Source organism: Solanum stenotomum, chromosome 11 (genome assembly GCF_019186545.1).
Source record: "Solanum stenotomum isolate F172 chromosome 11, ASM1918654v1, whole genome shotgun sequence".
NCBI lineage: Eukaryota > Viridiplantae > Streptophyta > Magnoliopsida > Solanales > Solanaceae > Solanum > Solanum stenotomum.
The window spans coordinates 27,159,016-27,178,994 of NC_064292.1; the positions used below are offsets into that span (position 1 = coordinate 27,159,016).

At 35.8% G+C, this 19,979-nt stretch overlaps 1 pseudogene; it reads right to left on the reverse strand.

Moving 5' to 3' along the window:
* Positions 1 to 1,995: 1,995 nt before the first annotated feature.
* On the reverse strand, positions 1,996 to 8,418 carry LOC125843524 (L10-interacting MYB domain-containing protein-like; annotated as a pseudogene).
* Positions 8,419 to 19,979: the final 11,561 nt, after the last annotated feature.

The following is a 19,979-nucleotide window of genomic DNA, read 5'->3' on the forward strand; positions in this document are numbered from 1 at the left end:
CGATGGGAAACTCCTTAAAACCCATAATGTTTGTTTAAGTACAGCTGCAGGTACAAGCAAACAAGTTAGCGATAAACAACATAAAAATGCTAACTTAAACCAACTATTCGCAAAACCATTTACCCAAAGGACACCTAGACATATATCCATAGAACCACAAACATCTACATACGCAGATAGTTTGCAAAATCAAAATGAAAAAAAGACATATAACTACATCACACGAACCTATATTGAAAATATCCACAAAATCCAAACCTATTTAAACCGCAACCCCAGATCAACTACAAAAGAACCAAACCAGGATTATTTGACACAAAAGTTACAAGGATATAACAAGTTAATTACACAACCGAAAACTAACGCTAATTTAGTAAGAACATGTTACAACTACGGACTGTTAAATACTGTATACACATACGACGGAGAAGAAGTTAGTGGAATACCAGAACTACACAAAGCATTTGTCACATACAAAAGAGTTACGAAAGGAAAATTATTTTATATAAAATTTTATACAGCAACAGTGGAGATATTATACCAGGAAATAAAACCTCCAATACAGGTTATCAAGATAGAATTAACTAAAGATATGATTATACCCGAGGATATCAGACAACAAGAAGAGATATGCAAAATGGAGATACCAAATTTTTATGCCAACAAAAGGATAATTGGTATATCAACGATTAGACAAGAGCTAGCAAATAATTATTTAAACGGAAACGCTATATAGAGCTACTATGCAAGAGACCAGCTAATGATTTATTCCAATTCAAGGGAGCTAAGGAAAGCAGATATGGATGAAGTCCAAAGATAAATTTTATCACTACTAAAGCCAGAAGAACGACCTACGACACGAGTACTAAAAAAAGGATTTATTTCAGCAGAATTATTAACCAGATATTGCAAGCTAATTGATCGGTGTGTCACATTTCGACACGGTATTAATGGATCGGGGTGTCATGTTCCGACACGGTATTATTGGATCGGGGTGTCACGATCCAACACAGTATTATTGGATCGGGGTTCACATTTCGACACGGTATTATCGGATCGGGATGTCACGTTTTGACACGGTATTATCGGATTGGGGTGTCACGTTTCGACACGATAACATTAAAGAGGAAAACATATTGAATTAACTGAATGTACTCAATCTCAAAGAACCCATTTCCCAAACGAGCGTGGTGTGGAGGCATGAGTCCTCGTGTGTGTGCTTGATATTGTGATTGATTACTTACTTGCTTCAGTTGTCACTTGTTTATGTTGTTTGTTGCTTATCACCTGCTAAGTGCTATAGTTGATTTTATACTATTACTTTATGCATATTAGTTACTATTTTGAGTTGGCCGATGATATCTACTCAGTACATCTTTCCCTGTACCGAGCCCTAATTGTGTTTTTCTTTGTTTTCCTTTTATGGAGTGCAGCGAGTGTACCGTCGACTTTGACTCACCCTCAGCTCTAGCCAGTCTCAGCATATCAGATTCAAGGGTGAGTTATTCATTCAAGCTTGTGTTGGATTCTCTCGGTCATGACCTGTTGTCCTTAGTTTTCGGACACAAATTACTATAATCTTTTATTTTTGTGTATTTAATACTCTTAGACTTAGTCTTTGGAGATTAGATGTTCTTGATGTGATGACTTTCAGATTTTGGGAATGACATATNCACCTACATATAAATTCAACACAACATATACATTTACATAAATTCAACATAACAAACACCTATATATAAATTCAACACAACAAACACATACGTATAAAATCAACAAATTGAATACCTATATATAAATTCAACACAACAAATACATTTACATAAATTCAACACAACAAACACATTTATATAAATTAGGACTTAACTTAAAAAAGTTTAACCATACAATTATAATGTCTAAACAAAATTAAAGACAATAAATAAAGTTCGTGCGTACAAGCATAATTCCAAACATATAATAATAAAATTATTTTTTTCCATAACAACACATTCTTTACACTTTCTTAAGGTATAACTGATAGTAATACTCCATCCAAGACTTTCGAGATTCGTCCGTAGGCCTCTTAAGATACACTTGTCGAATGTCTTTTTTAAGAAACATGTTCACAAAATAGTTGTACATTTCACCCCTTTCAAAAATACCAGGAATGTTTGCCAAAAAATCCATACACTTATCAATGGTGGGATCATCTACCGCATGAGATGTGTAACGACCCATTTGGTCGTTTTGAGTACTAAAGTTTTTTATTTCATAAAAGACTCTTCCGATAGATTCTAAATGGATATTTTGAACTATTCGTAACTACAATTATGAAATTAAGGCGGTGGTTTAAATAATTAGTTTAGCTGGTGGTTAAAGAAAATAACATTAAAATTAGTAGTGGGACACTTTTACCACTTTTATAATTAATAAGGTATTAAAATTAGGGTAATCGTAGAAGTGAAAGAAAAATAAAAAGAGCCGAGAAGACTAAGCAGAAGCCCTACGAGAGAGGCAGAGGAAAGCATCACAATCATCCTTCGTTAGGTAAAATCTTAATACGTTTATTTCATGTATGGGTTGATGTCATATTTTAATTACTGTATTAATTAGGAAGAAGGGAAAAGGGGTATTGGCGAAGTGTTTACACGTTGTGGTTATATGTTGCTGCTGCAACATTCTGCCTGCAATCATTGGTAATGATTACCAAATGATTGATGCATTCATTTGATTAGTGTTGTTGTGAGAATTGGAATATATAAGTGTAGGCGTATGTGGTTGAGGTGTTGGCTGCCACTGGTTTCGTAACCAGTGGCTTTAATTATTAAACATTATAATTTTGTCATCGTATTATAAATTAAGTTTTAATATATAGAAATAGGAAATTAAATATTAGGTGTATTATATTATTTGAATATCATTAAAGTTTTATTATTAGGAGGAATTAAGACTTAACCTCAGGATTGAACTTTAGAAAATTAATTACAGAGTTGGGTGAGTATTTGGGGTCAAGGCTAGACATATATGAGTGTCTATAGACTCGTTAACTTACAAATTATGTATATTTGATAGATTGGAAACGTTCGGAGGAGTTTAGGAAAGGAAAGACATGGGAGGAGTAGCGTCCTGAAGTTAGTTCTTCGGTGGAGGTAGATTATGATTTATTCTATTTGTTAGATAGACTCTTACTAATGATTGATATGCATTGAGTGGTATTGTGAAGTTCTCCATGTACTTGATTGTGTGATTGTGTGGTTTGTGATTGGTCTGAAATCCCAAGACCGTGAAATTTATAATCTAAAATCCTCTCTATTGAAGTGATGCCTTGAATAAAGAAGGCTTGATGAAATATTGTTAATGTAGTGAAAAGTGGTGATAATAAATGATAAATTAACAATATTATTGGATCGGGGTATCACATTCCGACACGGTATTATTGGATTGGGGTGTCACGTTCCGACACGGTATTATTGCATCGGGGTGTCACGTTCCGACACGGTATTATTGAATCGGGGTGTCACATTCCGACATGGTATTAATGGATCGGGGTGTCATGTTCTGACACAGTATTATTGGATTGGGGTGTCACGTTCCAACACAGTATTATTGGATCGGGGTTCACGTTTCGACACGGTATTATCGGATCGGGGTGTCACGTTTTGACACGGTATTATTGGATCGGGGTGTCACGTTTCGACACGATAACATTAAAGAGGAAAACATATTGAATTAACTGAATGTACTCAATCTCAAAGAACCCATTTCCCAAACGAGCGTGGTGTGGAGGCATGAGTCCTCGTGTGTGTGCTTGATATTGTGATTGATTACTTACTTACTTCAGTTGTCACTTGCTTATGTTGTTTGTTGCTTATCACCTGCTAAGTGCTATAGTTGATTTTATACTATTACTTTATGCATATTAGTTACTATTTTGAGTTGGCCGATGATATCTACTCAGTACATGTTTCCCTGTACTGAGCCCTAATTGTGTTTTTCTTTGTTATCCTTTTATGGAGTGCAGCAAGTGTACCATCGACTTTGACTCACCCTCAGCTCTAGCCAGTCTCATCATATCAGGTTCAAGGGTGAGTTATTCATTCAAGCTTGTGTTGTATTCTCTCGGTCATGACCTGTTGTCCTTAGTTTTCAGACACAAATTACTATAATCTTTTATTTTTGTGTATTTGATACTCTTAGACTTAGTGTTTGGAGATTAGATGTTCTTGATGTGATGACTTTCAGATTTTGGGAATGACATATAGTAGACTTTAGTGGATTTGTGTTTCTTACCTTAATAAGATTGAGCTTCCGCATTATGTTTTGTATTTCGTAAGTTTAACAATTATTACCTGTTGAGGTTTGGATTCCTTGGTTTGCCCACCTAGAAGGTTAAGTGTGGGTGCCACTCACCACTCGTTTTGGGCCGTGACAAGATTTAGCAGTACTTTTTTAGACATTAATTCTACTAAAGAGTGCATATCTTATTTCATTGATGTAACTGTAGATTTTGTTTTACTTTTTTTTCACTTGATTACTAGTTTCAATACCATCAGTTGAAATTTGTCTTTTTAGTGATGGTTTAGGAAACATAGTAGAATCCATATATTTGGATCATCACTTTCATCACCCCCTTCATCATTAGTATTAATGAAGTGCTCCATACCATCATTATCACTACCATTTGGTCTTTCTTCGTCAAAATTTACTCCAATTTCAAAAAATTGGGGTTGATTTGAGGCACGTGCTCTTTTACCCGTAGCAACAATATCAGAAAATAATGCATCATAGAGAAACCATATGAGTGAAAGATCCTTATTCCTAAATTTTCTATATCGAACATCCTCCTGTAATAAAAGATAAAATAACAAATTTAAGTAAGTAAAAATGTAACTATAAAAGAAATAAAAAGACATAGAAAAATGTGAGAAATGTACCTTAGTTTTTCGCTTCCACCAATCGTCATCTGCCATAATTGTATTTTTGGTGGCATCTCATCCTATACCTGTATCCCCTCTCATCAATTGCTTATTTTTTTTGCTTCAAAGACCCATTGGGTCAAACATTTTATAATAAAATTGATAGTGTATGTGGGCTAGCTAGTGAGCTCACTTCTTAAACAAAAAGCCTATAAAACACAAACTAATCAGAATTGAAAAAGGAAAGTAAAGTAAGTAGTCACTGTAATAAACAAAAATGGGGGAAAAAAGTTGTTCCTCCCAATGATCGAATCTCCTGCACTTGCTATGCCTCAAATCCGCTCACTACTTTGTTTAACATCATGAAGACAAGGAAAGACAAGGTATGCTCCTAATCCAATCTTGAATTGTTGTTATTTTTGTTTGTATTAGTGGATCTGCAACTGTCTTGTAAATCGAAGACTTCTCACTTAGGATCATCTTTTCCCTCTCTAGTTAAACTAGTTGATCCTTACCCGAGTATAAGTTCAAGTGGGCTGAATCCAATCAAGGGATTAATACCACCACTTGTTCTTATACTAGGGCAAAGTTAACTGATTTTGCTGACTATTGGGAGGCTTATGATAGAGATCGTTTTCAGTTGTCTCCAGCTTAAAGAACATCTATGCTTTAATATAGTGAAATTAAAACAAATGAGAAAGCAGTGCATTTACCTTCTAGTCCTGGTTTTATACCACGTGATACACCTCCAAGCTCTCACCGGGTGCGTGGTATATTGACCAACCGAAATTATTTCAGACTATACAAGGACTGTAGCATATTGTTATTCTAACTTGTTTTGAAATTCACTATATGACATGTATATTATACCAGCAACTTAGCAACCTGAAGCATTTATTTGTCTGATTCTCATGTTTGGTGTATTCTGCTTATCCATATTGATTATGTTCTTTCCTATGTTTGGAACCTCTTGGTAAGTTGTAAATTCATAATTACCTGCAAAATCAAAAACCAGGTTAGCAAAATAATCAGCAAGAATATTTCCCTCCCTTCAGGAGTGTTGTACTCTTACTATTAGTAATTCTCTCATTCTATTAATAGAACTGATCTCCAAGGCCACATTCCATGGTGTATCCCATACACCATTTAGCATATGTACCATTACCAATGAGTCAGTTTCTACTATAATATGGGTATAATTCTTCTCACAACAGTATATCAAACCCTCTCTAATGGCCACAACTTCAATAGTTAAATTGGTAGTATCTGGAATCTTCACTCCTTTTGCACCAACCAGATCACCATTATTGTCTCTAATATAAAAAGCTACAACACTAGGTCCTGGATTACCCTTTGATGCTCCATCAGTGTTAACCTTCCACCAAACTTCATTAGGAGGGTACCACCTTACACACCTAGTTTTAAAACATGGCCTGAAATCATCCAACAATGCCACCATTAGAGGCCAAGTACTAGGAATATCCTTGTATCCAAATCTACACATCATGAACTTTTGCACCATGTTATTAACATCCCATATAACTTTGCTGACATAGTATGACCCACCATGAATGACAGTGTTCCTCCTTTTCCACAAGAACCATAATATTATATTAGGAATAGCTTGAAGCACTAATTTCTGCCTAGCATTACCAGTAGTATCCCACCACAGCTTCATTGTCTTGTTAATCTGAATGAAAGAGCCAATGTTACCAGCTGTAGTGTATAATGCCTCCAAACTCTGTTGGCAACCTCTCATTTTATAAATAAATGCTCCAAAGTTTCTCTCCTAGGCACATTGCAGCATGTACATAATTGGGAGATATTGGGATTCCAATTAGCCATTACAGTAGCTATAGGGACTCTATTTGACCATACTCTTCATCCATAAAAAGAAACTTTGAAAGGCAGATCCTAAACCCAAATATACTTAAATATTTCATCCACTTCCTCTTTCTTCGTTAATAGTTCCCAAGCACTCTTCACACTAAACTTTCCTGAGCTTGTTTTTGTCCACTAAGGTTTATCTCTTTGATCAGTCAACATGGCATGACCCATATGTAATATAACCTGGTTAATTACAGCTTCTGGCAATTGTTGTTGCATGTTTACATAATCCCACCCAGTTTCTTTCAAGAATCTCTCTACATCAATCATAGGGTGACTAGTTTGCACTGCACTATGCTAAAGATATAATGGACTTGACATGGTCCAATTGCCATATCACACTAAGGAAGAACCCTCCTTAGGCTCCCACCATAGAAATTGTTCAATACAGGCTCTATTCTCTAGCATGTTCTTCCACACCTGTGTACCCCCTCTCCATTGAACAAGTGTAGGAATCTGCTTCTTACAATACTTATTCCATATAAAGTTTGATCATAGGGACTTTTGTGTTCTAAATTTCCACCAAAGTTTTGCATACATGGCTTTTGAGATATCAAACATAGACCTAAATCCTAATACCCCTTCTTGTTTGGGTAAACATACTTTTTCCCAAGCAGCCCAATGTTTACTCCTACCTGTGACTTTACTACTCCAAAAGAATTTAGCAAAAATCCTGTGAAGTTCTTTTAAGACACAATTAGGAGGAACAATTGCACAAAGCACATAAATGGGAATACTTTGTAATACACTAGTAATCAATACCTTTTTACCTCCATATGATAACATATTTTCTTTCCATGCTTGCAAGTTTGATTTCATCCTCTGAATAAGTTCAGCATAGTGTTCTTTTCTTTTTCTTGAACGAGTGATAGGGCAACCTAGGTATTTAAAAGGGAACTGACCCCTTTTTATACCTGTACATTCTTCCACTAGTTGTTTATCTCCCGTTGCAATATTCTGATGTAAATACACAAAACTTTTATCCTTGTTCACTTTTTGACCAGATTATGTCTCATAATCTTGTAACAGTGACACTATTTTATTCAAAGAATATGTATTAGCTGATGCAAAGATAATAGTGTCATCTGCATAAGCAAGATGATTTATATTAGTGCTCCATTTTGGTAAACCATATGCCACATATTGGTCATCCTCAAATAAAGAGTTTAGAGCTCTAGTCAAAACATCAGATGCCAGTATGAAAAGAGCAGGTGATAAAGGATCCCCCTGTTTCACACCTCTAGTAGAATGAAAGAAACCATGTGGTTGTCCATTAATTAAAACTGAGTACCAATTATTAGCAAGTAGTCTCCAAATCATATCAGCAAACTTCTCAGAACAACCCATCTTCTTTAGTACTTTCATCAGAAAGAACTAGGAAACTCTATCATAAGCTTTGATCAATTGCTTAAAAAGAGTCCACGCGGCTTTCATGCCATGCCAATGATTTTTCATTTGTTTTTTTATAGCGTCTTCCCATTTTTTCGTTGAATGCTTTAGTCATATTTTTCCATTCCTCTCTAGATAAATGAGTGTTTGGTCTATTTCCTTTCCTAATCTCTATTCCACATATCTCTATAAATTTGAGATGCACATCATCATCTCACTTAGCATTAGTTTGTGTTTTCGACATGGTGTAACTGATCTGAAGATGATAATTGATAAGAAAATTGAAAATAACTACTTCCATAATCTTATATAGATGACAAATATATACTACATACAATCAAATTATATAAACATAATCCAAAAAAATACAGAAAATAGAATATACACAAAACAGGATCAGCGACAGAAGACAGACAAAATGTATACATAATAAAAAAAACAAAAATCAAAAGATAATCAAGAAAAAACTTAAAACTATTCATTATTTTCCTACATCTGATACCATTGCTATCAATCGAGAGAAAAGGAAGAAAGCTAATCAAAAGATAACTTACTTAACGCTTTGGATCTTCACCCTTCAAATCGAGAGAAAAAGAAGAAAGCTTCACGCTTCAGCAGCCGCACATACGTGAAAAAGAAAATTGAGGGAAAGAGATGTTAGGGTTTTAATTCAACATGGTCAATTTGAGAATTGTTTAAAAGAATTAAGGGCAAAAAGGTAATATACTTGGTCAACATAAAATGAGTTTTAAGTTTAAAAAAAAAGTAGGGGTCACCCTACTTTTAACTTTTGACTTAAAATAAGTTATTTCGATAATTGCCAAACACTCTAACAAGTCAAACACTGACTTTTAAGTCAGTTGACCAACTTAAAAGCCAATCCAAACGGGCACTAAATCTGTAACACCCTGGAAATTTTTTGAACTAAGACTCGAACCCTTCTTTGTTGTAAGTAGGATTTTATCAAGGAATTTAAAATTTCTTAAGTGTTAAGGTCAGGTCACTAGATATAGCACCTTGAGTTTGAAAACGAATTAAAGAGAATTCATTCAAGTCATTCCTTAGTTCTTTTAAGTTTTGGGTCAACTCAAACGACCAAAACTTTCGGTACAAGATGAATTAGGAGACCTATAAGATATCAAATGAAAGATCTATGAGTCCTCTTTCCAATGCCACCAAGGTTTCTACTTTCTCGAGTTCGTATGAGGGAAATATGGCATTTTTTAAGTCAGGCTGTTCATTTAAGGAAAGTTACCCAAAAATATGAGGGGTATTTTGGAATTTTCCTTACCCAATCAAATTAAAACAAAATATTGTTATATTTAGGGGTTCAAACTGATTTGGTTCAGTTTTCAAAAAACCTAATTATGCTTAGGGTTTTAGAAGAAACTTCAAGAAGAGAAAAGAGGACAAAGAGGGAAAAGGTTCAAGGCGTTCGTCGAGATTTCTTGTGATCTTCGAGGGGTTTTCACCAAGGATTCGATCCTAAGAGGTATGTAAGTTTCAATAGTGTTGCGTTCGTTCATCCACACGTCAATCATGAGTTTCTTTGCGAATCTATCCATAAATATTGATAAATTTAAGTTCTTGATTAGTGTTCTTGAAATATTATTTTCGTTCTTGAATTAGGATGGGTTGATGAATTTTTGAGAGGAAAGTTAGTAGTTAGAGAGTTGTTTTTGAGTATATTTTCGTTTACCTATGTTAGGTATTCGAATCTAAGTAAGTCGGGAAGGAACCATTCGATTCTAGGCAAATTAGAGCAAAAGGTCGAAGAAGAAAATTCGTTGGATAGTTCTGGGGGAGGGCTGGGGAGGCGTACCCCAGATGCTCTAGAGGGGGTTGGGGCGGTGCCCCAGCAGTGCACCAGGTTGCTGCCTTTGAAGTTTAGGGGATGGCACCCTACGCCAGCATGCGCCAGGGTCACTTTCCCCCACCCTTTTTCGTTGGTTTACCCGTTTAAGTTCTTTTAAAGTGTACCTTTACCCCCTATTGATTCTAAACACTCTAAACTACTTCTAAACATCGAGAAATCATTCATAAGATGAATAATAATTTTGAATTCATAATTTAAATTCAAGGTAGAGTTAAGAGTCAAGTCTTGAGAGTTCTTTCTAGTCATTTGAGAAAGTCCCCTTGAGTTTTTGAGGAGTCTCCTACAATTACTTATAAATTCTTTCAAGACTCAAGTAAGTGAGTATGAGAATGAGAATGAGGAGAATGTATTAATTGAGTATGAGAATGAGGAGAATGTATTAATGAGTCTATATTATCATTGAGATCCTTGAGTCGAGTTAAGTCATGCCCATAATTTTGCATGAACTCCATAAATTGAGTATATTTGAGAGGAGTAATATCTTTAAGTTCTAAGTTATTTAGTATTGAGTTCCTAATCCTTTTTGAAACTATATTTCATAATTTTTTATTACTATATGTTATACAAGGAGATCCTTAAGTTAAGTGGGTCATGCCCATAATCCCGCATGAACCCTATGAGTCGAGTATTCATGGGATGAGTAGTATCATTGAGTCCTTGAATTCTGGAGTCATTGAGTTCTATACATGGTTATTGAAAACCTTGAATTGAGTCATTCACGCCTATAATTCGGCATGAACCCTATTTTGAGAAGTCTTTTACAATTACTCATAATTTGTTTAAAGCCTTGAGTAAATGAGTATGAGGAAGAGTAGAGTCAAATTTCATTTTATTTAAAATGAATATATGAGAACTGAGTATTCCCAAGAGTAAATGTTTTCACATTTAAAGAGGAGGAATCTGAGATTTCCAAGAGTGTTTTGAGCAGTTTGAGTACCATCTCTTTTAAGAGAAAGATTTTTGAGTAATAATCTCAAAACACAGAAAGAGTTATGTTTTCTTTAAAACATATGAGCTAAGTATATTTTTGGGAGTAGTGTTGAGCACCAATATGAGGGAGAATCCAGACAACTTACAGGCCCCATAAACCATGTAGCCAACGGGGGTAGAAAAGGTCATAATTTTTAGATGATTCCTTATTGATTTTTAGCATAGACTAGTGGATCCACTTAGTTAGTAGGTTCTATACCCTGACAAAGTATATGAAAGTTCTGGCAGCGTGGGCTAGATGTTGTATCATCACATAGCTCCTAGTGATGGTTGTCGATTAGAGAATCTCCCAAACATAATTATTTTGTATCTTTACATACAATTGAGTTATTATTATATTTTGCATACAACTGAGTTATTATTCATTATTTTAAAAGCTTTCTAGATATTGCATCTTTTATTGTTGCTTTATCCTTGAGTATCCAGAGTTGAACTATGTTTCACAGAGTTGAGTATCTTATTGTTGAGTTGAGCCCTATTTTCTCAGAGTTGAGTTGAACTATGTTTCACAGAGTTGAGTATCTTATTGTTGAGTTGAGCCCTATTTCTCTGAGTTGAGTTGAACTATGTTTCACAGAGTTGAGTATCTTATTGTTGAGTTGACCCCTATTTATTTTCTCAGAGTTGAGTTGAACTATGTATCACAGAGTTGAGTATCTTATTATTGAGTTGAGCCCTATTTCTATGAGTTGAGTTGAACTATATTTCACTGAGTTGAGTATCTTATTATTGAGTTGAGCCCTATTTTCTCTGAGTTGAGTTGAACCATGTTTCATTGAGTTGAGTTGATAAGAGGTAAGTATGTTTGTTTACCATCAGTTCAAGCTTATGTTTATGCTTTAGAATTCCTCTTACATGCTTATACATTCAATATACATTTGGCTTGCATNGAGTTGATAAGAGGTAAGTATGTTTGTTTTCCATCAGTTCAAGCTTATGTTTATGCTTTAGAATTCCCCTTACATGCTCATACATTCAATGTACATTTGGCTTGCATCGTTTTATGATGCAGATACAGGTATTCAGGGTCATCAACAGAAGCTTCATTCATGCCACTTGTAGTTCCAATCAACTTTGGTGAGCCTTCTTATATTCCGGAGGATTTTACCTTTACCTTACAGTTAGAAGTTTTGAGATGTCGTGGGTCTTGTCCCGATGTAGAGGCTTAATAGACATACAAAGTTGAGTAGCTTCAATATGTATCTTCTTTGAGTTGTTTTTACAAACTCTGAGCTCATCTATTGAGTATTGTTCAGAGTATTTTAAAGTTGAGTATTTGAGTTATTGAATTTATTTCAGTTTTAAGCTTTTGTATGCTTGAGTTAGTCTTCCGCTTGTAGTTAGCCAGGATGAGGGTTCGCTTGGGGACCAACAATGGTTCTCGAGTGCCGGCCACGTCAAGGGTGTAGACTTGGATCGTGACAAAATCCATTCCTAATGGCCCACGATACAAATTTGAAAAGATAGCATGAGCTACGAGATTATGAGCAGTAGTAGTAATGATTTCCCTTAAGTTAAGAGAATAGTATACAGAGGTTCAGTAATCTAAGGAAAGGAGATAGTGATGGGGCATATTATGTTATTACAATCATGCACCCAGTTAATTATAAATGATGAGTTCCTTTATGACTGGAATAAGGAATAATAATGATGTAGAGTGTTCTCGATAGAAGGAAGAGGAATTGTTAGTAGTCTGCATGAGATAGAGTATACTTTTAACCAAAATAGAGTTGGTGCCAATGTGACATCGTGTTAGAGGAGACTAAATTCATGTGTTGAATAAGAGAACAAAGTATTCATGAAGTGATAGATCTAAGCTAGGCTTATGATTTGTTGGAGAGGGTCATTTTGTTCAGAAGGTTATAGAACTGATAAGTAATGAGGTATAATAAGTGGGCTAATAGTACTTAAGTTGTGAAAAAGGGGATAGACCAGTTTAGAGATGATGGAATAGGTCCATAGCTTTCAAATGTCATCTTTAGACCTAAGGGGCAGAAGATAAGATGAGAAATCAAGTCAAGTGTTGACAATAAGATAGTAATTAGTTCAAAAAAGTATGTGAGATATCTTTTCAGAGGTCCTTGTAGTAGCGGAGTGATGTTAGAAGAATAAGGTTAATGTTCTTATCGTAATAATGATGGTGTGATAATTCCATCTAAGCTTATAAATGAGGAGGAAGCGGAGGATGAGGTTTTACTATGAGAAATAGTTAAATAAGAGCCCTTAATTGGTCTCGAGTAGTAATGCGAGAAATTCTAGTTCGTATGGCAGAGATGATAAAGGAATGAGAACTTCTTAAGGAGCGGGTTAGTAGGAGTCCATGAAGTTGTTAGAGTACTAAACTTGAATGTGGTGTTATTAAACATGAGGTAGTTCTTGATATGAGCTTAATGCTGATTAAACGACGTGGTAAAGAGTAATGTTCTTGGGATGACACTCCCTATAGAGAGGTATAGAACCCTAACCTTAGGATTTAGGTTAAGCTTAAATATAGTAAGAGTGTGTCGGTAGACTCAGGCCTTGGTAAGAGTAGTCCTATACCCTTGAGGGAACTATGAGTTGCAGCCAATGAGGTATGGTATAAGGAAAGAAGAGCGTAGTTGAAGAGTGTTGCTAAGCTTAATAATTAGCATTTATATTACCCCAGGCATGATATTCCTATTCTTACTTCATGCCCAGATTTCCTTTGTTTCAGATAAGGTAACTTCAGAGAGAGTGTGACTATGTTCACAATAGCATCGTTCTTGATTTAGGTGCTATAGAAGGTGCCAACTCTTGGTACGAATCAGTCCAACCTGTGTTAGTAGGCAAGTTCATGAGTCAGAAGAGATAATGAGAGTAACCCCGTTCCATAACCACTCCAGTTGTCATTCGAGGGTGAATGATCCCACGGGGGAGATGATGTAACACCCCAAATTTTTTTGAACTATGACTCGAACCCTTCTTCATTGTGAGTAGGATTTTACCAAAGAATTTAAAATTTCTTAAGTATTAAGGTCAGGTCACTAGATGTAATACCCCAAATTTTTTTGAGCTAAGACTCGAACCATTCTTCATTGAGAGTAAAATTTTACCGAGGAATTTAAATTTTCTTAATTGTTAAGGTCGCTAGACGTAGCACCTTGAGTTCCAAAATGAACTAAAGAGAGTTCATTCAAGTCATTCCTAAGTTCTTTTATTGGAGTCAATTTCAAACAACCATAACTTTTAGCACAGGAAGAGTTAGGAGACCCATAATATATCAAATGAAAGATCTCTGAGTCCTCTTACCAATGCCACTGAGTTTCCTAATTTTTGAGCTCGTATAAGGGAGATATGACTTTTTTAAGTATGGATGTCCATTTAAGGAAAGTTACCCAAAAATAGGAGGGGTATTTTAGTCTTTTCCTTACACCCACTTATTCTGAACGCAAATTACACACAATTAAGGGTCTAAACACGTTAGAATCAGTTTCATCAATCCCCAAAAGCGTTTAGGGTTTTAGAGAGAAGATTCAAGAGGAGAAAAAGTTCAAGCGTTCGAAATTCAATATTTCACCAAGAACCTAGTTCTTTGAGGTATGTAAGCTTCTATAGTGTTGGGTTCATTAACCCACAGGACAATCTTGAGTTTCTTTTGTGAATCTATCCATAAATATTGAGCAATTTAAGTTTTGGATGAGTTCTTGATAAGTGTTCTTGAAGTTTCATTCTAAATCTTGTTTTTTGAGGTTTTGAGGAATTATTGAGATGAAAGTTAGTGATTTTTACTATCCAACCTACATCCAATCATTAAGAAATCCTATATATCAATTCACGATCCTTGAATTCAAAATTCCAATTCAAGGAAGAGTTAAAAGTAGAGTTCAAGAAATTCTTTGAGTTAAATTGTGAATCCTTCGAGATCAATTATTGATTTGAGTTCTTTAAAAGAGTTCCTTCAATCCCTATTCATTCTAAACACACTAAACTACTTCTACACACAGAGAAATCATTCATAACATGAATCATACCCTTGAATTCATAATTCAAATTCAAGGTAGAGTTAAGAGTCAAGTCTTCAGAGTTGTTTCAAACATTGTAAGAAAGTCCCTTTTGAGGAGTCTTCTACATGTTCTAATAACTTGTATGAAGACTCAAGTTAGTGAATATGAGAATGCAGAGAATATTTTATGAGTCTGCACTATCATCAAGATCCTTCATATCATGAATCAAAACTCTTGAATTCATAATTCAAATTAAAGAAAAAGTTAAGAGTAGAGTTCAAGAAAGTCTTTGAGTTCAACTGTGAATACTTTGAGATCAACTATCGATTTGAGCTAAGTTTTGAAAAAGTAAGTATGAGAATGAGAAAAGTCATATAAATGAGTTCCATATTGTTACTTAGACCCTTGAGTCGAGTCGTTCATGCCCATAAATTTTGCATGAACTCTATCAGTTGAGTATCTTTGAGAGGAGTAGTATCTTCAAGTTCTAAGTCTTGAGCATTGATTTCCTAATAATTTTGGGATTTTATTCCTAATCGTGGGGCTACTACATATTACCCATGAAGGTCCTTGAGTTGAGTAGTTCATGCCCATAATTCCACATAAACTCTATGAGTCGAGCAGTCTTGAGATGAGAGGTATCATTGAGTTCTTGAGTTTTGTAGTTCATGCCCATAATTCCGCATGAAACCTCCGAGTCGAGCATTCTTGAGATGAGTAGTATCATTGATTCCTTGAGTTTTGTAGTTGTTGAGTTCCAAGTATTGACCTCTATGTATGGTTATTGAAAACCTCGAATTGAGTCGTTCACGTCCATAATTCAGCATGAACCCTATTTTAAGAAGTCTTTTTACAAATTGTTTTAAAAATTGTTTTAAAGACTTGAGCATTGAGCTTACGAAGAGTAGAGTTGTCACGACCCAGGGTACCCCCTAGATGTAACAAGGCACATAGAACCCTGAAAGGCACCATGTAAGCCACTAAGAATATCATAACATAATCATAGAACAATAAAGAGAAAAAATGCATTTCAAGTCCAAAATTTTTATAAAGGAAATCGGAAGTCTAGACTTGTCTCAATATAGCCATATATTACAATAGTCGTAATGAAAATGGCCATAGCCCATAAAACATAGTCCAAAAAGGAAATACAAGGAAAGAAACTACAAGGATAACATCCATCCTCGACTCATGAGGACTTACCAACAAGCAAGGAGAAATAAGCAATTCCAAGCTTTAGCCACAATCAGGACCACCTTGAGAATCGAACCCTACATTTGGGGAAAATGTAAGAAAATATGGGTTAGTACAAAAATGCACTAAGTATGATAGCTATGCATAAAAATCATGAAAACATGCTAAAAGGGACATTTTAGTTGAATGCATGCAATTTACTAAGTTACAACATCATTTTGAAGATAATGGAAAAGCATAAGTCATAAGCATAATCAACTCATAGATAATCATATCATAAGAGGAACATACCATAAATACCCTCAAAGCATAAAAGTGCAATGCATGAATAAGATCCCATAATCTCACCCACACTAAGTAAAGCTTCTTGAGTAGCCATAGTTCATAATCCATATTCTTGTTCATACTATCATAGTGGGATAATCCTTAATCTCCATAGACTATGTGAGCTTAACATGGAATCCAGTGTCTGCCCCACACCGAAAAGAGGTTGTCCTTCTTTCCTAAGGTAGAACCATACTCTTAGTTTAGGTATATACACTAGCTAAAGACCTATGAGGGTACATAGTTTATGGGATAAAGGGATTGCTACTAGAAAACCCGGCCTCTACTATCGTGAGGGCTTCCATCCCAAGAGATTGCTCCTGGAAACCTGGCCTCTACTATCGTGAGGGCTTCCATCTCATATCACTATCCACTCGGTGCTAAACATTAATTCCCACGGAGTTCATATTAAGTCTTGACTTAAGTTCATATTTATGGAAGAATGTCTTGACACTCAATCCAACATAACTCCTACTATAGCTCATATATTCAATATGTGAGAATAACCTTTCAACCTTAGAACCATCATATTGTGAGAAAACCTTTAACATCATATCATATTCATACATAGGTGTGTAGATGAGAATAACCTTCCAACAGAACAACTATATCATAATCATAATCACTTTACTCCCAAAGTGTTCTTAAATCATATACATAAATCTCATAATCATGAATAATTCTCATACTTTGCCGTTTAAGGACCATAGATCATATTCCATCTACACATATAGAATTACTACATTAGACATGGATGATAACATAATTCAAAAAGCTCAATTACTACAAGCATAATCTCATAATATTCTTCTTTCATCAATTCACCTACATCACAAGGTCATAAATTGGGAATATGTGGATTTAATGGATTCATGGGGGATTTAAGCATCAAAACCATAATAAATCATCAATTCAATCATAATATAAAGTAATTAAGTCATTAAAATCATTTTTGAAAGGAATCCATGACTTGGAGTAAAACCCTAGCTTTTAGGGAATTTCTATCTTTGAAATTGAGTTTTGAAGGGACTCCATGGATGAATTCTATCCATGGATGAAGATCTACCATAAATTAGCTATGAATATCCAAAGAATTGAGTAGAAACCTTGCTCATTCAAACCTTAGCTCCAACTTCCTCCTTCTTTTTCCTTCAAGATTCAGAGAGAATTTTTGCAGAGGATGAGTTCTTTTGGGATTTTTAGAATAATGGCTTGGATGACTTAATTTGATGACTTAAAACCCTTGTATAGTTAGTCTAATTTAGTGTAAAACGACGTCACTTAATATTAATTAAAATCATGAATCCCCAAAATGCCCCTAAGTGTAACTGCCAAAAGGCAATTTAAGGCCTCACCCACGACCCTCACTGACGGACAGTGGGTGGACCCACGACCCGTGCTGGTTACGTGGGTTGAGGTTCTGAGGCTTGATTTTGCAGGCTTGACCCACGACCCCTCATCCACGGGGCGTGGGCTGACCCATGAGGTGTGGGTCACCTCCGTGGGTCACTGCCAGGCAGCTTTCTAAGGGTTCTCCTCAAGGACCCATGGTTGGTCCTTGGGGGTCGTACCTTGACGTTCTAACATGTAACCCTATATTTTTATGTACGTGGAGGTACATTTACGACTCTAACCCTCATGTTAAGCTCTAGTTTAGCCTACTAGTTTCGGTGTGTTACTATATCTCTCCCTTGGGAACATTCTTCCTCGAATGACAATCTAGACACCTTACAGAATAAAAGACTCAAAACTAGCAGCCCAACATGCATGAAACATCAAAATAATGCACAATTCAAAGGAGGAAACTTCAACTCCAACTCAAACATAATCGATGCAACACAAGGAAGTGGGAACTATATCTAACATCCCATTATGCTAGAAATNAGAACAGTTAGAGGTAGGAAAAGATGCCGACACCGAACAGTTAAAGAATTCTCCTTCGCTTCAAGACTGCCAGCCTATTCGCTTTGCGCCGAAGCAGACGCTGCCCATGGAGGGTACAGTTTCCTTTTGATTTCTCCCTTGTAGCCGTTCCAGCTATGTGCTATGCGGCTCCCGCGAAGCGAATGAAGGGAAGCTCTTCGAGCTTCCGGGTGAGCTTACGCTTACTCTCAGCCTCTTTGATTGATAGGCGGGCGGGCTAAGCCCCCTATTTAAGATTCAATTCATAAGGCTAATTTTATGTTGTCAAAACTAGCAGCCCATCATGCATGAAACATCAAAATAATACACAATTCAAAGGAGAAAACTTCAACTCCAACTCAAACATAATCGATGCAACACAAGGAAGTGGGAACTATATCTAACATCCCATTATGCACGAAATTTCAATATTTCTCATATTCATAGGAGGAACTACCTTCTCCAACTAAAAGCATGCTCAACACAATATCATGGAGCCAATATGCAATTACTCTCAAAATCATACTAAAGCATGTTCATCAACTCGTCTCATGAAGTCAAATAGGCAACTCATACTAAATGCACAACAACATGAGGAACATCAATCATGAAAACTCATTTTCTTACTAAATATGAATTTCTCAAGAACATTCATAACATAAGGAAATCATGGAAAAACGCATATAACACACATGACTCCGAAAACACTAAAACTCAAGAGGAACTACTTACCTCAAGCTTGATAGAAGTAGAAGGAAAGAAATGAGGATATCGAAACTTCATATCGGCCCGGCCTCCCAAATAGCACCCTCAACTACATGATATCTCCATAAAATCTTCACGGAAGTTTTTTCCTTCTTTCTCAATCTCTTGTCTTGCCGGTCGAGGATCTCTACCGGAACCTCTTCATATGAAATACTTTCTTCAACACCCAACCCATCTAGGGGAATAATAGATGCCGGATCTCCAATACACTTTTTAATCATAGAAACATGAAATACCGGATGAACTGGGGTCAACTCATTTGGCAAATCCAACTCATAGGCAACCTTCCCAATACGTTTCAAAATTTGATATGGGCTTACATACTGGGACTAAGTTTCCCTTTCTTGACAAATCTCATCACACCCTTCATGGGTGAGATTTTCAAATAGACCCAATCATTAACTTCAAATTCTAGATCCCTTCTTCTCATATCGGTATAAGACTTTTTTCTACTTTAAACCGTTCTCAACCTCTCTCTAATAAGCCGAACCTTCTCAATGGCTTCATAAACTAGCTCGGGACCTATTAAAGAAATTTTACCCACCTCAAACCAACCAACCGGAGACCTACATCTCCTACCATACAAGGCTTCAAAAGGAGCCATACCAATACTTGAGTGATGGCTATTATTGTAGGAAAACTCTACTAATGGCAAGTGGTCATCCCAATTACCTTTGAAGTCTATAACATATGCCCTTAACATATCTTCCAATGTTAGGATGGTACGCTCCGCTTTCCCATTGGTTTGGGGATGAAAAGCCGTGCTAAGCTTAATGATACGCTCAAATT